General features: G+C 35.5%; 1 long non-coding RNA gene and 1 pseudogene across 1 annotated transcript; both read left to right on the top strand.

Moving 5' to 3' along the window:
- LOC127158007 (neural cell adhesion molecule 2-like) overlaps positions 1-18,924 on the top strand; it is a 122,523-nt pseudogene extending 103,599 nt beyond the window's left edge.
- On the top strand, positions 6,313-7,224 carry LOC127158012 (uncharacterized). Its single transcript, XR_007826040.1, has 2 exons — positions 6,313-6,417; positions 6,763-7,224. It is a non-coding gene; the product is annotated as an uncharacterized LOC127158012 (long non-coding RNA).
- Positions 18,925-19,191: the final 267 nt, after the last annotated feature.

Raw genomic sequence — 19,191 nt, 5'->3', positions numbered from 1 at the left:
GGAGGGTCTGTCGAAAGATTGCATCTCCTTTTGACTGACAGCGATTTTGTACTATAAGGAATCGCTGAAGCTATTCGCGCTCAGTCCCATCGCGGATTTCTCAAGTTCAGTCGAAATAAAAACTGCTGCAACCTATTTCTTTATATTTGCTTGGCGAAATTGCTTGATTTTCATCATACATTTCACACAATTATACACCACATTCCTTGTTTCACTTTTACAGAGTTTAATATTTTTTTAGATCGTTCATTCATTTATTCATGTTAATATTTAATGTAGTAATCAATATATATATATATATATATATATATATATAGATTACTACACTAAATATTAACATGTAGGATGACTATAAATTAATATATATATATATATATAGTAATCTTGAAAAATTTTAACATAACATAATGAAACCTTATATTTCTATTAAAATACTTTATAAATAAATAAATAAATAAATCTCCATAATAACCTTATTTAAACTGCAAAATATTTATACTATATAGTAGCATCTGACTAAAAGAAAAAATACATCATATTTTGCATAATAAAACTAAAGCTTTTTTTTTTTTTACGATTGTTTGCATTGTGACTTACTTATGACAATAAGGCACATTCTTGTGAATAAATAAATAGACAATTTTATGATGTAGGCCGAAAATGAGCTTCCCCTATTTGACAGACCAGTAGCCACCACTGATATATATATATATATATATAGCAAACAAGTCGCTGCATTGCGGGCTATTCTCCTACTTTAAAGTGCTTCCTTTATCATAGAAAATCAGAGTTGAGATGGCGCAAGCGCACTCTAATGAAGAATATATGAGAGAGGCGGTGCAAAGCACCACTGGCCAATGAATTGGTGTGATGGTATCATGGCTTCAGAGAATCATCACCTCAGGGGTGTTTCCCATAGCGCCAGCGCAGTGTCTACATTTTCATTTCTTAATAAAGTTTAGACGGGTCCAGTACATATTTATCATTTATGTGATGTGAAGCTGAAATATTATGATGTTTGGTTCATATGTTCATTATGTTTGAACTGAACTAACAGACATGATCACAGATCCAGCACAAACTGAAGTCAGTTGGACTGCTGGATCATTATTCAGAGGTACGACACGGCTTTGCATTGTTTGTTGTTTTATACCTTTGATTTCATTCACAGTTTCACAGTTTGAGTCTGTTTTTTTTTTTCTCTTGATTGTGTCTCTCATCTTTCCTGCAGTGATTGTGATTATTGTTGAGTTTGCAGCGTTTGCTGCTCCTACTGTGATTCTTCTTCAGATCATCTGTGCAAGAAGAGCTGGTGAGTTTTTGAGATGATTCACATTGATCTGTGACAAAGTCTTTAGTCATGAGAGCTCAGTAAATGCTTTTGTGTTGAATTATTTTGCAGGGAGGAAGAACTCGCAGCACCGAGAGGAAATATGAATATGATATTAGAATAAAATATTCTTTACAAATAACAGGCCAGGTTACAGCAAGATTTATCTTCATCTCAATGATATTCTGGATGTTTGCATGCAGATTTCAGTGATATTTGATCCATGTACTGTACTGAATGTTTTAAATGTAATAATTTTCTGGTCTTTAAATATTTGCTGAATACTTATTTCCGTCTATTTTACAGTCTAAACATGTAAAGTAAAGTTAGAGGGGTTCATGACTAACCCTTATTTTTAAATAATTAAGTAGATTTAGGCATCATATCAGCATTATGCGTTGATTCTGGATTTAAGAACAGTCTAAAACCAAACCTCACCTAAAAATGTGAAACTATTTGTCCTGCTTTGCATTCACTGCATGAAACAAAAAAAAAAATTAGTTTTATTTGAACATTACAACATGCATTTGTACATATTTTTCATCTAGTTTGATTGATCCCTGTAATAATGCTCTTCATGACTGCACTTCAACTACATGGATCTGTGACAGTTCCAGACATTCAGGAACTGATGAACTGATTATTTTAGGGATGAGGAATAAAGACATGAAGAGACATAAGAGACTGAGTCTGGGGTCTGACTGCTCTCTGAACATCAAGAACATCACAGAAGAAGATTATAGATCTTACAGCTGCCAACAATATGTGAATAGACATCACTGTGAACTGATGCTCAGTTGATCTGCATGTACTTCATGGTACTTTATGGTAATTCATGTAAATTATGAATATGTGGTTTGACATGATGTGAATTATTTTCTATTTCAGTCTCTCTAGCATCAGCATCATTAGCATCAGCATCCTCATCCTCACCAACTCACTCTCTCCTGTCAGTTGTATTTATTTGCTGGAGTCTCTTGTAAGGATTTGATTAATTCTGAGGGAATTCAGCTGTTCTGGGTGAATCCGGCTGGTGTTAAATTAACAATATCAGACTCCAGATATCAGATATTATGCTCATCAGGACACTGTATCATCACTCTGACTACAACACTCCTGAATGAAGATGACAACAGAGAGTGGAGATGTGAAGTTACTCACAGAAATCAAGTCAAGACCTCAGCCACATACACTGTCAAGAAACCAGGTGAGAAAACAATCTCATCAATCAGATGAGGAAAAGTACTAACGTAATGATAGATAATGCTAGTTACCTTGTGTGTTAACTAATTAAAATATAATATTCTACAGTATGATTAATTTCAAAGAACAATCATCCATTACAGCTGCAAAGTACAACAACGACAGCAGTGATTCCAGTCCACATCATGAACACTCAAGATCCCTCAACTACAATCACACATGTAACTGAAGGTAAATCATCACTGTTTTTCTCACATCAGTGCTTGTATGAACTAGTGTGTCCGCTCATTCATCAGTTTTGGAAGATAATATTATTATAGATCATGCTAGTTGTGTTATCTTGTGTGGTGACTAGTTTAGTAAGGGTACATACATGAATAATAATGTATTAAAGGGGACGTCAGATGCCCATTTTCCACAATGTTCCCTTCAAAAATAAAATCCATTGCATCTTCTGCAGCTCAGATGTTGAGAGTAAATTATTACTGTTGTGATCATTATTACATCCAACAACAGAACTCCTCAATCGCTTAGGAGACATTAGGGCTGCATGATAAATCGCATGTGATTGTCATGCTTATCTTGTCAGTAAAGCTGGTTCTGTGATTAGTAGTAAATCTCCATCACGTGCATTCAGATGGAGTGGCATTTAATACACAGAGCCATAGTTTGCTGACAGGATACGCAATAAAGCATTCATAATTGCAGATGACAATCGTATGCAATTTCGGCCCTGGGAGACATTCTTGTCTACACCTGCACCGGTGTCAAAACAATGGTGGTCCGTTTACAGCTCAGTCAGGATGGGTCAACATTAAAACAGCAGTGTCCATCAACAGTCGTGGGAGGGGCCTGTGCAAAGTGATGTTCATATGGGCAATGTTCCCCTTTCTTTTTAAAGCCAGATAGGTATAGGCGTGGGCTGCCTCCCTGGGTCTCTAGGTATTTTTGGTGGGCAGATCCTCTGAATCCCGAATTTTTCATTTAGGCTGAGTAGAGGTTCCCCCTAATGAGGGCTTTAAGGGCTTTAATATAGCAGTCTGAGCATAGAGTTGTGCTTTAGCCTGGCTTCTATGACTAGGTTGTGTTCCACTTGGCACAAGCTCTTTCAAGTAAGCACTGAGTCCTTATCTCGGAAATTGACTCGATCACAAATATGCACGATCACTTCCGCGTTTGGTCTCAGTCCGCTCAGTTACATCCGGTGCAGCACCAGAAGCCGTTTTCGCTATTGGTTATAACTGTGTGAAACTGGAGCAGGAGAGGATGACATACTTCACTCGCTGTTTACAAGAGCTTCCCTGCATAACTGTAAATGACGTTAATCGTATCGTGAGGCGTAATCGTAACGTTTTAAATAGAGATGCACCAATCGACCTGTGCCAGATGTTGCTTGTGCAGTCTGCGTTGCCACAGCAGAACTCTTTGTGTCTCCGCGCAACACAGCGTTTCGTTACTGAATAAATCCACGCTTTTTAACGAATCAAGTGAGTCAGTGATTCAGTAATTCATTTATAAAGGCAGTTGATTGCCTCGTTTCTGAATGAATCAGCTGTTTGAATGAATCTGTTGAACTCACTTATTCAAACAGCCATTTGCTGCCACCTACTGGTTTGGTTTCAATTTATTTTCAGGTGTAGAAAACACACACACCAAAAAAAATAAAAAAATAAAAAAAAAATAATAATAATAATAATAAAAATGAACACAAATAATCATTTAATATTGTATTTACACAACATCACCGTACATGAAATGTTTAACACTGTATCAAAGTTATTTATATTTACATTTCTGCATTATAAATGTTCAGTTATATTTATATGTTTACATTACTGCATTGCATCTGTTCAAAGTTATATATATTTACATGTTTACAGTATTGTATTGAAACTATTTATTATATTTAAAAGTTTACTTTCCTGCAGTGCAGGCAACATTGTATAAAATATACGTTTATATTATTTATTACGAAAATAAATCTAAAATCATCAATCTTCAACAAATGTTCTCGTCTTTAATCCTTTGCCCAAGCTTTCACTAATGGGCCATTCTGGTAATTACTATAATTTATAACTATATAATACTATATTGTAATACTTAAATTATAAATCGCTGTCAAATTAATCTTATGAAAGAGTTTTGCCGCTAGTATATTTCGCTACAGAATGCGCTATGCGGAAGTAAATGGGCTGGCCGAGATTCTACCGGAAATACGTCAGCAGCGTTCGTGCATAGAGTCTATTGCTAATCAAGAATAGCTGTGTTCCAGCTAGGAGACTGCTCCCCTTGTTAGGATATTTCAGTATTGGTCTCCTTGAGCCTCTTGCCTAGACTGTGCTCTCTTCCCTGTTAGGGTTTTAAGTAGATAGCCACTTTATGTGGTCTGGGAAATCCTTAACCCTATCTGAGGGAACTGTTATTTGTGGATAGTGGTGTTCCAACTCGGTAACTACACTGTAAAAAAGTGCTACACCCACAAAGTAGGTTTTATATACTTTAAATAGCTGTAATCTAGTTTATTTTATTTGTTTTATACTAAAACGTATCAATATACTTCCTCTTTACTTAAAATATATCAGTTTTTATATAACAATATATTTTAAATAAAACTATTGCAATTTATTTGGGTAGTTATTTCTATGTGGTTGTTGTGTACAAGAAATGTTATAAAAGTGAGTTGACGTACACATTTTTTTTAGAGCTGCTGTCGATGTGGCAGGTGTGTTCATCAAACGTAAATATTTCAAAATTATTGTAAGTTTTTCATTGGCGGAGACTTTCCCAGGCAGATGCAGCATCTTCCTCGGCACTTCAACTGTTTGTTCGCTGCAGCGGATCTGAATTACAGAGACTGATTAACACGGTAAGTTGAGCAAATTTAGCCGAATGATTTGTGATGTAAAGTCACGTGAAATCGCTTACTCCACTAGAGAGGCTGAGGCTAGGTTTGCAAATTGTACTGTATATCTAGCTATCCTGCACACATAGCAAGCTAAGTTGGCTGCACAGTGTAGAAGCAGTGTGGTCTTGTAGGCAACGATCGGCAGACAACGGTGGTTGAGACCGTGTTGTTAGTAAGTGCTGTAGTCATGCGTACTATGTGTTTTTAGGCTACTTTGGCTTTAATTTTACCAATAATATCCGTTTTAATCATTACTTAGCGTTAACTTAACTAGCGTAGTACTAATGTTAACTTGTTTTGTCTAGGACTTTTACCTTACCGTTTAATGTCAAATATTAGTTTAAGTTAACACAAACTAACGATTAAAAGTAATATTATTGTTAAAATTAAAGCCAAAGTAGTCTTAAAATAGAAATGTCCAAATCTTCTAGAAAGATGGCCTGCCCTCTTTGAACCAGGTAAACTTAAGTCGACTAGCTAAAATCCACTTCTGTCATCTAACGTTACTGGTATGGCTAAAAAATACAACTATAATTCAAACTTTCTTCACCATCATACTCTGTTTCTTTTATGCTATGCTACATTCAGTTGAATTTCACATTGCTCAATTATGGTAAATGGCCGATAGTTGTGAATATATAAGGCAACAAACTTGACCAAAGATTACATTTCTTTCTTGCATTTTTCATACTTAAAAATAACTATATAGTGAATATGTTCCTTTGCTGCTTGGCACAGTCCATGATTTTCACTTGACTGAAAACTAATTTGTATCCAAAACTCTCATGTTGTTTAAATCACAGCTAAAAAAAATTTTTCTTTTGGTATGTAACTAAGATGGTATACTTCTCTTTACAGATCTGGGAACACTTCCTGAGAATCAGTGGCATATCACTTGAGAAAAAGGAGAGAAGTGGCCCTGAGATGCCTGATTAAGTATATGGGGGAGAGCCTGGAAGACCTTATCAGTGTCCACCACGTATGTATTGGGCTTTGTCTATTTTTCTGTCTGTATGTATTAATATTGTGATAATATGGGGTAATTACATTTGCTCTTGAAAGATATTTAAACTCTGTAGCTTAATAAACAGTAATATGATGACCAATCAGGTACAGGCAAGGACAATCGCATTGTTTTATTGTAATGCATCCTTTGAAGCAGACAACACTCATGCTACAGTAGATCATGATAGTGTAGTATTCACCACCTTTAGCAAAAAAGTACAATTTTGACTTTGTGTCTTATCTGTCTTCTACCTTTCTGCTATATTCATCTCAATACCTGTTTGTCTGACCAAACTCTTGATTCTTTTTTGTCTCCCAGGACAGCCCGTGGTCAGAGATGTGCCAAACCTGTCGAAAGCATGATGCCTTCTGTTTGGACTTACCTATGCCTCGACCTCAAGTATCCCTCAAAACGGGTGTATACTTTTGAGATATATCAGAGGCTCTTTGTGGGATTGGACCTCATGCGTCCGAAGCCATCATCGAAGCATGCAAATCTCCTGACCAAGTTGTCTTAGGTGATTTCTCAATGGCATCTGGCAATGCAGTTCCAGTGTGATACAATGTGATGTTATGGCTCACATGTACCTTTATCTAAACATTGCAGATTGGGCAGTTTGGATATTTTACTTTACTGTTCAAAACAGGTTGAAAATGCACTTACTGTATACAGTGCTTGTTTTATATTATGGTGCACATGTGCAGCCACATTTATTGACTGTTTTGTAGTCCCTGTTAAAAGTGACACTGGTTGACTTTGAATAAATGTTATTGTCTTCAATCTATCTTCCCATCTTTTTCTTCTTTATTTAGAATTTAATTTGTAATTGTTATTGACAAAGTCTGTTTATGTAAAGTTAATTAGTGTAGTACTTAGACTATATAGCCATTTTTATTTTTATTTTCTGAGGTTATAGGCAGGATTCAATTAAAATGTTTATTCACATATGATTAGGTTAATTTTACTAAGAACATAAACTTCATAAAACCTAATTAAAATTAGTACAAGTTACTTGTAGCAACCTATAAATAAGTTACCTGTACCAAGAAAAGTAGGTTTATCTAACTGAGTAATACTAGAACTATTAGTTAACTCAACTTGATTTTGTTGTGTTTGTATTAAGTGATGTTACAGTGTTTATTATACTTAAAAAATGCTGCAAGTTGATTCAACTTAAAACATCCAATGCAGCCACTTGCCTCACTTTTTATAAGTTAGATCTAGGTATTACTTTTTACAGTGTACTCTCTTCACTATGTCAAGTTATTTTGAATTTCCACACATCAATTCTGCCTTTCACATGAAAAAGAGCTCAGTAAACCATGGACACAGTGATCAGCTAGTGTTTAAGTAGTGGTCTCTTTGAGCCCCTTGCCTAGACTGTGTCTCTGCTGTTAGGGTTTTAAGTAGACAGCTCACTCTCTGTGGTCTTGGCAGTGTTCAGTTAGGACCTCTGGAGCATAGCTATTTGAGAATAGCTGTTTTCTGGCTCAGAGAGTACTTCCTTCAGTAGTGGTCTCCTTGGGACTGTGCTGGCTCCCTTGTTAGGGTTTTTGAGCAGACAGCCCACTGTCTTGGCAAATTACTGAGATTATCTGATTATAGCTATGTGGTAGCTTGGTGCATTACCCACTGTTCTACGAGGTGTCTCGAGGTGCTGATCAACTATCTGATCCAAATATGGACTGGATCCAAGTGACTGCAGATGTCCCAAGAAATCCAGACAGAAACAGAGAAAAAAAAAAAAGCGTCAGTTCCACAGAGCACAGGTTTAGGAGCACACTGTAAGCATTCTTGATGCTACATTTCATGACTGCATCCCATTTGGTTCTGGACTTTGCTCAAGTCTGCACTTTTCTGCACAGGTCCATTCACTTTAGACTGTCCAAGCAGTTGTTTGCCTGATTCAGAGGCTGTAATAAAGGGCTGCCAGTTTTAGAACAGCAGCTATCTCATCGGATTATGGAAGCAGTCGTGTCATATGCTTCTAAACATGAGACCTGTATTTGGAGTTCATGCTCACTCCACAAGGAGTGTGGCTTCTTCCAGCCTGGTCTCATTGTTTATACGTAGGTATTTATACGTAACGTTACGAGCACAAAACGTACATTTTTGTATGTTTTTATTGATGCTAAAATGTACAATTTAGACATATTTCAACGTTTGAAACGTACAAATCGCTACATAATTTCAGCTAAAAAAAAACTAAAAATATTTATGTATCTTTTATTTCATTAAGATACTCGTATCAATGCCTTTTTGTCACTTTAAGCGATTTTTTTTTTTTTAGCCCTCTTAACCTACCCCCAAACCTAAACCTACCCATTTTATAACAAATATGGATTTTTATCATATTATTAATAAGCAATTTAGATTTTTAGCCCCCATAACCTACCCCCAAAACGTAACTGATGAAAATATGCAGGGAAATTACCATTTTAGTAACAATGCAGCATTAAAATATTTTTATAGTCACTAAACCCAAAAACATGACAGACAGAAAAGTGCAATCACATTCATTTATTTATTTCAAAAACTTCAACAGCAGTACCAAAAGTAATCCAAATGACGATGTGTTGCAGCCGCAGTCCTCTCTGGTGGAATAGAGTAGGTTTGTTTGAGGTGCAGAGCAGAATTTAAAAAGTTAATTGTTAAAGTTGCTAAAGTAAATTGCAGAGTTCACTTTTTCATGTTGTTTGAACATTAATGTGTGTTGGCAGTTTATGTACAAATCTACCCTATAATGATAAAAATCCATGTAGTGGTTTTTAATTAATCTGTAAAAAAAAAAAAAAAAAAAATCTTCTTCTTCAAATCAAGCCATTCTGATGCATAACGTCACACCAACAGAGGCCGCTCCCACGATAGTTGATTGACATGAGCATCTTACCTCAGACCTGCCCTAAATCAGCTGTGACAGTCCAGTAACCTCCATTGTTTTGATGCTGGAGCAGGGATGTAAGTTAGACAAGAATATCTCTGATTGAGTGATTGAGGTGTTGTGTTGCTGGATGTGATAATCGACATAGTGGTCGTCATTTACTCCTGACATCTGAGCCGCTGAAGATGCAGTAGATTACATTTGTTTGTGAATGGAATGCGCCTCCCGATCTACATATATCCGTCTATGTTCATGCAAATCATTCATGATCCAGCTTCACCTACAGCAGAAGTGAGTATAAGGTTTTTTATTTTTTTTTTTTTTTTTTTTTAATGAATCTTTGCGTTCACCTTTCCTAATAGCATGCTAGTTAGCAAGTTTAGCGGCTAAACACTGCTAAAGTAAACAGACTCGTCTCTCCACAGAAAGAAGAGAGGGGCAGGGCGAGCAGAGCTCATTAACATTTAAAACAACCTCTGTCACCTTTGTTGTGTGCAGGAATGAGGAATAGGGACAAGGATATCAGGAACATAGATTTTATTAATATAATCCACACTAAGGAACAGGAACTAACAGGAACAGAATCCACACGCAAACACAACCCAAACAGGAATCAGTAACTTTAGCAACATGAAATGACTACAAGAATTGACTTAAGACCCGACAAACAGACAAGGAAGTTAGTTAAAATACTAACAACCTCTGTCACGTTCGTCATGTCATTTATAAATGTAAATATAAATGTAAATACCCAGGCTAATGAGACGAGGACAGGTGTGAATAATTAAACAATGACCTCATAATTAGAAACGGAACAGGAAAGACCAAAGAAGGGCATACAAGGGAAAAATCAATGAAACAGTCCACAGGGGTATGACAACCTCGACCAGACCACTTTTGGCAAGGTAAAAAGGGTGTTGTTTTACACAACCATTGAGAAGTTTTCACCAAAGTATATTATAGACTTTTCATTAATACCCTAAAGAATCATATCAACTTGTGGAAAATGGGCATCCAATGACCCCTTTAAGCGATTGCAGAAATGTTATTTATTTTGAGGGTTTAAAGTGTAGTCTTGTTTAACTTAAAAATATGTAAGTATTTGTACGTTTAGATGCTGAAAATTCGTCAGTATTGTACATAAGTAAATGTACGTTTTGTGGAACCACATTTTACGTAAAATACATACGAATTATCATGAGATCACATTGATTCTTCAGTGTACTTACTGAAATCAGGTTATGACTTACTGGCTTATTACTATAAACTTACTTTTAAATGGTCATATAGCATAGTAAAAAAAAAAAAATATGCAATTGTGTGAAAAAATGAACTTAGTAGGCCTCACTGAAGATAAAATTCATCTCTGTAAATAAGAGTACTACAACGGAAACATGGTTTATGAGGTTTTCATTTCCTCTTTCCTTGCAAACCAAATGGCATAATAAAACATACTAAACACTTTTTTTTTTTCAAATAAAAAACAAATGTAGAAAGTTATGTGTGAGGGGTAGGTTTAGGGTAAGTGTATAGGAAATACAGTTTGTGCAGTATAAAAACAATTTCACCTATGATTCCTGAATGAATATTATGTGTTCTGTCAGTGTGTGTGCAAAACTGTAGTGTTTCTTTACAAAGTAACATTGCCAACTACTGGCCTGGTTTTTAATTGTTTGCACAGATCAGTGTGAAGGAAGATTATTTTGACGGTGTCGTCATCTGTAATTGAAAAACGCACAGGAAGAACATTTTCCTTTTTAGTACATTTCTGTCGTGTAAACATACCTTAATGGAAATATTTACTCAACAGGGCAAATTAGCATGAATGCGCTACAATCCCATAAAAGCACTGATGGGAGTGGAAATTTCTGTGCTTGATCTACTGACAATGCTCTAAACTAAATCTGACCCTAAGTTTCGTCATGCTAACCTTTGAGGAAACTTGTGTGTTGCAACTAAGTTGTGCTCCGCTTTCTTTCACATGCTCACAAACTGTGCATTTATTTAATTCATAGAAATTTGAATCAAAGTAAATTCAAATGAATGTTAGAAACTTTAAATTGTTCAGCTGATTGAATAAAAACTGCCTAAACTCAGTTTATTAAACAGACTGAACTTATGCTATTGTTAGCAGCTCACTTAAAGAAGAAAGAGGAAGAGTCATTTTATATCATCAGTCTAATCTGGGTTCAGAGATGAACTGTTAAACAGTTGCCACATTTCCAGACCTCAACAGTGAGATCACAGCTCTGAAACACTACTACTGCTATAATTAATACACTATTTTAGTTATGAAAGTATAGAATGTCTTTCAACTCAGCATTATAAGCAAACCTTAGAATCTTCACTCTGGAATACATAATCATTTGCAGAACTACAACAAACAAATAACCTTTATATGCTCACTCATTATTTTATGCCTAGGCAGTGATTCACTTTTCTATTTTATTTGTTTAGTTGCTGTATAGGTTTGTTTGTGTGTGGTATGTTTCTCCTTCACATGCTCACATACTGTGGATTTATTTAATTAATAGAAATTTTATTCAAAGTTAATTAAAATGAATGTTAGAAACTAAATTGTTTGGCTGAAGCATTTTAAAATAATTTAATTAAACAGACTAAACTTATGCTATTGTGAGCAGCTCACTTAAAGAAGAAAGAGGAAGAACCATTTTGCATCATTGTGTGTAATATATATATATATATATATATATATATTAGGGGTGTAATGATACATGTATTTGTACCAGACAAATCAACTTAAAACACTGTAATTTATTGTCTTATTAATAATGCATCACTGTAAAGAAGAAAAATAGGATATGTCACTTTCCACCATTTGAGCTTCCTTTTTGTCACAAAAATGGACTGAAACTCAGCAAATATAGGCTATGTTACGTGTCACACTCTTTTTTTCCCTTGTTTATCTGTTAACTAAATCAAATATATTTTCATGTGTATTACAGTATGTGATGTTGATGCTGTGAGGATGTTTTGTTAATATGTTCACTATATTTTATCTGAACTAACAGACATGATCACAGATCTAGCACCAACTAAGTCAGTAGGACTGATGGATCATTTTTGCATTTTTTTGCAGAATAGTATTAAAATTGTAATCATCTTAACAAAATAAGAAGATCATCAAGTTGCATGTTGTTTTTATTTAGGACTGTCCTGATAAGCTGTTTCACATATACAGATTTATACTCCACAAAACAAAATGAATAAATTTATAAAAATTGCCCAGAAATGTACATAACCTATCAACTGTCTGTTGTTATCTGGATGATCCACGACTCTTTTCATGTTTTGTGATGGCAGTTTGTGACTCCCTTGTTTGTCCTGAGCAATTTAACTGCCTGCTGTTTTTCAGAAAAATACATTTTTAGTAATTCAATTATTCTTATTCATATTATTATTTTAAGATTGTCTACATTTTGTGTATGTACCTTACTAGTACTACAAAGTATGCTAAAGTATGTAAGTTGCAAAACTTGTGTAATCTAACAAAGTGCTTTACAATTTACTTTTTAAGCAGTAATTTGTACTATGTAGTGAAATACATTTTGAAAGTAACCTTCCCAACCCTGTTAATACATGCCAGTTTTCTAACCCATGACATGTAATATTTATTATTAATATATATTTTATACACCAGTTTAATAAGCCATCTAAAATGAAAAGTTCATACAGAAGTTTGCCTTAAAAACAAATATATCTGTATCTAAAGTGAATTACTGCACCCACTTCTCAGTCAAACTCAGACCAGTGTTTAACTCATAAAGTAAGCAGGTCACAGCTGAAGAAAAAGAGGAACTGGCATCTGAATGCGTGGGAATTCACAACATCATCAGTCTATACTGGGTTCAGAGATGATCACTGCTCTACTGTGGTCAAACACAAAAGTTCTGAGTAACATGTTTCCAAACCTCAACAATGAGATCATCTTTAAGCCATTAAAGTTCATAGCAAAGTTACTGAGAAAAAAAATAATAAAAAAAAAATAAATTACAATTATTTATGAAAATGGTAATGATTATTATCAGATTTTTATCTTTTTCTTTTTTTTTTTTCTACTCACATACAGTTAGAAAAATTAGGAAAGTAATTAACAAGTAATCAAATGTAATTTGTTACATTTCTGTAATAAAGTAATTGAAATGTATTAAATTGATTATGGAATCACCATTATTTTAATCATTTGCATAAAGCTTTTGTTCTTCTAATTGCTCAGTTGCTGTATAGATTTTTGTGTTAGCGCATCTTTAAAATAACATGGTTCTCTCGTGGTTCAGGTGAGATTCAGATAAAATATTACTGGTAACAGTGTAAACATCAGCCAGAAACACAAACACTTATATAATATCATTGGTTCATCAGAAGAATATGTCACTTGTCCATCATGCAGTGATATAGTGTCAGTCAAATTCAGCCCATGTCAGAAATAAACACTCAGCCAATCAGATCAGAGGAAGTGAACAAATAAAGGAAGAGCTAAAAGTATTTAAAGAAAGAGTTGTGAGCATATAATGAAGAGGAAGACTGACAGAAAGAGAAAATGGCTGATAAGTGCTGTTTGTGTCTGCTGGGACTGATCATTCTCTCTTCACTTCTCACAGGTAAACACATTTCTACATGCTCTTTAAAATCCTGTGAAACAGTTCAGTTTATTGCGGCATACAGTGGTAATTCAATAATGTATAACGTTAAATTATTGTGTTTCAGGTACCAGTGGAGTGGATGTGACTCATGTGTTCATCAGTTCTGGTGAAAATGTCCGTCTGCCCTGTAATAATGATCTTCATGACTGCAAATCAACTACATGGAACTATAACAGTCATTCAGCAGCAGTTGAACTGATTGGTGTCGGGATAAAGAAGACAGACATTGAGAGACATGAGAGACTGAGTCTGGGGTCTGACTGCTCTCTGAACATCAAGAACATCATAAAAGAAGATTATGGACTTTACACCTGTCGACAATATGTGAATGACAAACAACAAGGAACTGATGCTTTTGTTTATCTGCATGTTCTTCATGGTAATTTTATGATTATATGATCAATTTAAAAAGTGCAAATTGTTTGTTTAAAACTGATGATGATTGAAAAGTGTTATTTTGTGTTTCAGTCTCTTCATCATCCTCACAGACTGAGATCAGTGCAGGCAGCTCTGTGACTCTCTACTGTCAGTTGTTTTCATATACTGGAGTCTCTTGTGATGATTGGATCCGTTCTGAGGGAATTCAGCTGTTCTGGGTGAATCAGGCTGGTGTTAATCTGACAATATCAGACTCCAGATATCAGATATCAGCTCCAGGACTCTGTATCAGTACTGTGAATACAACACTCCTGAATGAAGATGACAACAGAGAGTGGAGATGTGAAGTTACTCAGAGAAATCAAGTCAAGACCTCAGTCACATATACTGTCAAGAGTTCAGGTGAGGAACAAGACAAACAGTTATGGAAGAGTTTCTGTTAGTGCTAATATGGTGATAGATCATGTGCGTTAACTAGTGTTTTTTACTGAATCCTTTTGTCAATTCAAGTCAGCCTTATTTCTGTAGCACTTTATACAATACAAATTGTGTCAAAGTAGCTTTACAGTGTTAAACAGGAAAAAAGTGTGTCGATAATACAAGTCAACAAGAAACAAGTCAGTTTTCGGTTAAAGTCAGTTAACCCAAAGGCACAGTATATGTGCAATCAAGTCGATATTGTCGAAAATTAAGCAATCTAACTAAGCAACACTAAGCAGTGACAGAAATGGAGAAGAAACTTTGGGAGAAACCAGGTTCAGTTGGGAGGCAGGTTCTCCTCTGACCAGACGAACCAGCATAGTGTGGTTTAATTCCAGGCTGCAATGCAAGTTGGTGCCGATCCACCTTCTGGGCTGGGTACGGACTGGATCCGGGTGACTGCAGTGACCATCTGATCTGGATACAGACTTAATCTGGTGGCTATGGGGCCCTATCATACACTCGGCGTAAGTGATTTTTGCTAGTTTCAGCCTGACGCAGTTATCATTTTCATGTCCTGCGCCACATTCTTTAAATAGCAAATGCATTTGTGCCCATTTATGCGCCCGTGGGCGTGCTGGTCTGAAAACGAGGTGTGTTCAGGCGAATTGTTGTTGCGTTGCTATTTTGAGGCAACTGAAATAGACTGCGCCATTGACCAACTGAAACCTGGTCCCATAATGCATGTACACTCTGCTTATTACACACACAGGGAGGCGCAGCAACACCAAAAAAAATATTAAAAATGAAAGGATTACAATGTAAACAATTATTATTGTGTACATAAATATAAAATTGCCTACATGTCATAATAGATAGTCAATCGCTTTCTTATGTGAGCTGATTTTTGGTTTCACTTTGGCTTTAGAAAATGATCACGTTCAGCAAGCAGGGGAGACTTTTGAAAGGGAGTGCACAGCTACTCATTTGAGTGGGCTCGGCCCATGAATGCCCCCGTTGGCGCCGGCCCTGCTCTCTGAAGAAGTGTTCAGCTTTTGTTCTTGCAAATTCTGCCCTGTAAATAGTGAATCCGCCATGGCACAAGCTCAATATCCTCTTAAAGGGAATGGGAAATGAGACTCTGATTGGTTTAATGCACGTTACGCCCCAAAACACACCCTTGACTCATTGAGAGAATAGGGACAACCCTTTTAGACAATGCGCCGGGCGCGACAACTGTTTTTTCCTGTTCTTAAAATAGCAAAAGTGGATTTGGACACGCCCCAAGTTCACCTGCACCATGCGTTCACTTAGACCATGCACTTAGATCCCTAAAATAGATGCCATTTTTCTTATGATGCATTGAGTGGGGCAGCTGTGGCCTAATGGTTAGGGAGTCGGGCTTGTAATTGAAAGGTTGCCGGTTCGAGTCCGAGGTTCGTCAGGGATTGAGGGTGGGGAGAGTGAATATCCAGCGCTCTCAATACCATGACTGAGGTGAGTCCCTTTAGCAAGGCACCGAACCCCCAACTGCTCCCCAGGTGCAGCAGCGATAGCAATATGGTGTGTGTGCGTGTTTGTTCACTACTCACTACTGTGTGTGTGCACCTGGATGGGTTAAATGCAGAGCACAAATTCCAAGTATGGGTCACAATACTTGGCCACGTGTCACATCCTTTCCTTTCCAAAAAAAAGAGTACATCAGGTGTTATGGGAAGTGTTCCTGGCTGTGTGTTAATTAATGCAGCCTAACAATCCTTTAACAGATTTTAGATATAGATGTATTTATGTTATGTGTAAGCCAGGTTAAAGAGACAGGTCTTTAATCAAGATTAAACTGACAAAGTGTAGCTGTGTCCAAAACCGCTCCCTATACAGTATATAGTGCACTATATCGGGTGTCAGCCATTTTGTAGTGACGTCCAAATTCTGAGTGAACGACTTCATTCCCTACATTCGTTCACTACTTTAAATCATTCTGATTTCGAGTGTACAACCGATGTACACTCGCTGAAGCACTATATCCCACAATCCAATGCGGAGAACCGACAAGCTGGAAGAGAGAGCGGGATCGAACGAGTTTGAATTAGAGATGTCGTACATCTTTATTATTTCTGCTTTAATGTTTATTTCATGCATTATTTATATCAAAATATATTATATAGGAATTTACTCAGTTTAATATTTTACTAATTTACTGAGCTAGCATCTTTGTTAATTTCCAAACAAAATAAATAAATAAAAAGATAATTTGGTGGATATTTAAAAATGTTCGGTAGCCTATTCATTACGTACAATTAACGGTCGCTTTAGGGGGGGTGTACGACCATTGAATATTACGCTGCTCGGGAGAGTTTCAAGATGTGCAAACAATATATACATAAAAGTATGAACGTGTTTATTTTTGTTGACAGTAATTTAATAGTATTTAATGATTATAAACACATAACCGTTACCAAACAAATTAATACCATTAATGAAACCATAAAGCTGACGCGGAGGTATGTATAATTACAATATAAAGTTATTTAAAAGTAATAATGCTGTTAATATTATTTCTAAAATAAGGTACATGTAAAATAAAAGTACATATTTGTCAAAGATGTTTTCTGCAACAGTTCCATGTCTCATGCGAAGTACGTTATACGTCACCGTCCGAATTCGTTCACTTCATTTCGTTCACGCCTTCTGATATAGTCCACTCAACGGCCATTCACTATATAGGGATTAGTGAATGAGTGAACGAGTGAGCGATTTCGGACAGAGCTTTTAATTATTAACTTTTAATTATTAACTTAATACATCCTTGGTGAATAAAAGTATTAACAAAAAAGAAACAATAAAAATGTACTGACCCCAAACTTTTGAACGGTAGTGTATATATATATATATATATATATATATATATATAAAATATATATATATATATATCTTTGTTAATTTTATTTTAATCTTATTTTTATTTTATTTATTTATTTATTTATTTATTGTTTTTAAACAGTAGTACAGTCTTATCTAATGTGTCTGTCTACATCGTCTCTCCCTCAGTGACTGTGACTGTGATTATTGTCGCTGCTGTATTCGCTGTTCTCCTTGCTGCTCTGATTCTCTGGGTGATTTGTCAAAAAGCTGGTGAGTGTTCAGAATTTATCATATTCTGTAAAAGACTTTCAGATCAAATGAGAATTCATGAGTTCACACAAATAATGTTTCTATTCTGCAGCACTAGAATTCTGTTAGACTCTTTTAGAAATCGATTGGTTTGTGTGTTTGATCATAACTATTCTCATGACATTATTTTTCAGGTGTCAGAAGAGCGACTGATGACTCTGTGGTGAGTTTTGTAGGTTGATCATGAGCTGTTAGTGTCCATGAGCTCCACAGACAACTGACTCTGAAATATCACACTCTTATTAGTCACATCAGATCAGGACAAGTTACTGTATTTCTACTGGTTCTGCTCTAATCTCACAGATAGAAATATAAATAATAAAACCAATAACACAATCAAACATTCCATCCATCCTGAGCTCAGTGAACAATATGATTCATCTTCAACAGTTACCTCATGTCTGTATAATAGATTTTCACTAAACCTGTAGGTTTTACACACATTTTACTTCAACATGCAGCTCCTGAGATAAATAATTATTCTGCTTCACACAGTAGTGATGGATGGACCTTTAATAACTTATTTTCATTGATGTTTAGGAGCAGACAGATGATGTGACTTATACTCAAGTTACTGTGAACAATAACAAACAAGCCAAAAAGAACAAGGTGAGCAAACACTTCTTCAACATGACTTATATTGGTTTGATTATATGCAGTTCTTCTAAATGTGTCTTGAATTGAACTCAAACAACATGCTGTAATAGTTGTGTGTTAAAATAGTAACTGTGATGTTGATTCAGGTTCGCTGTGATGATAAAGTGACTTACGCTTCCATCAGAGGAGCAGAAGCTGGAGCTCAGGAAAATTGCAACTTTATGCCTCTGTGAACAAGAACCATCACAAATCAGACAAATAATTATACAGAAACCAAATATCATATTATTGACAACTAATGGTTTTGTTCAGTGCCATTAAAAATCCTATGTTTTATAATAATTATTTTATATAATTATAATAATTATTTTATACATGTCAGGAAACAAGCTCTGGTTTATTATTTGTTAATTATAAAAGGCCTATGTCAAGCATGTCTGTGTATGGTGAAATGTATTTTCCAGCATTATATAAACTATGTCAAAATAAATATATTTATTATGTAAGGTACACGTAATTGGCCCAAGGAAGGTATCCAATGGTGGCCGAAGGTTTCTTGCGTGTTGGGTTTTTCCAGTGCGCAAAGTTATTTAATTGAAGTTAAATTCAATCTGACTCCATTTTATGATCTAATCT

The sequence above is a fragment of the Labeo rohita genome, unplaced genomic scaffold, assembly GCF_022985175.1.
Source record: "Labeo rohita strain BAU-BD-2019 unplaced genomic scaffold, IGBB_LRoh.1.0 scaffold_130, whole genome shotgun sequence".
In the NCBI taxonomy this organism is placed as follows: domain Eukaryota; kingdom Metazoa; phylum Chordata; class Actinopteri; order Cypriniformes; family Cyprinidae; genus Labeo; species Labeo rohita.
Note: the sequence above shows the minus strand (reverse complement) of the source record. Positions and strands in the feature narration are given on the sequence as shown.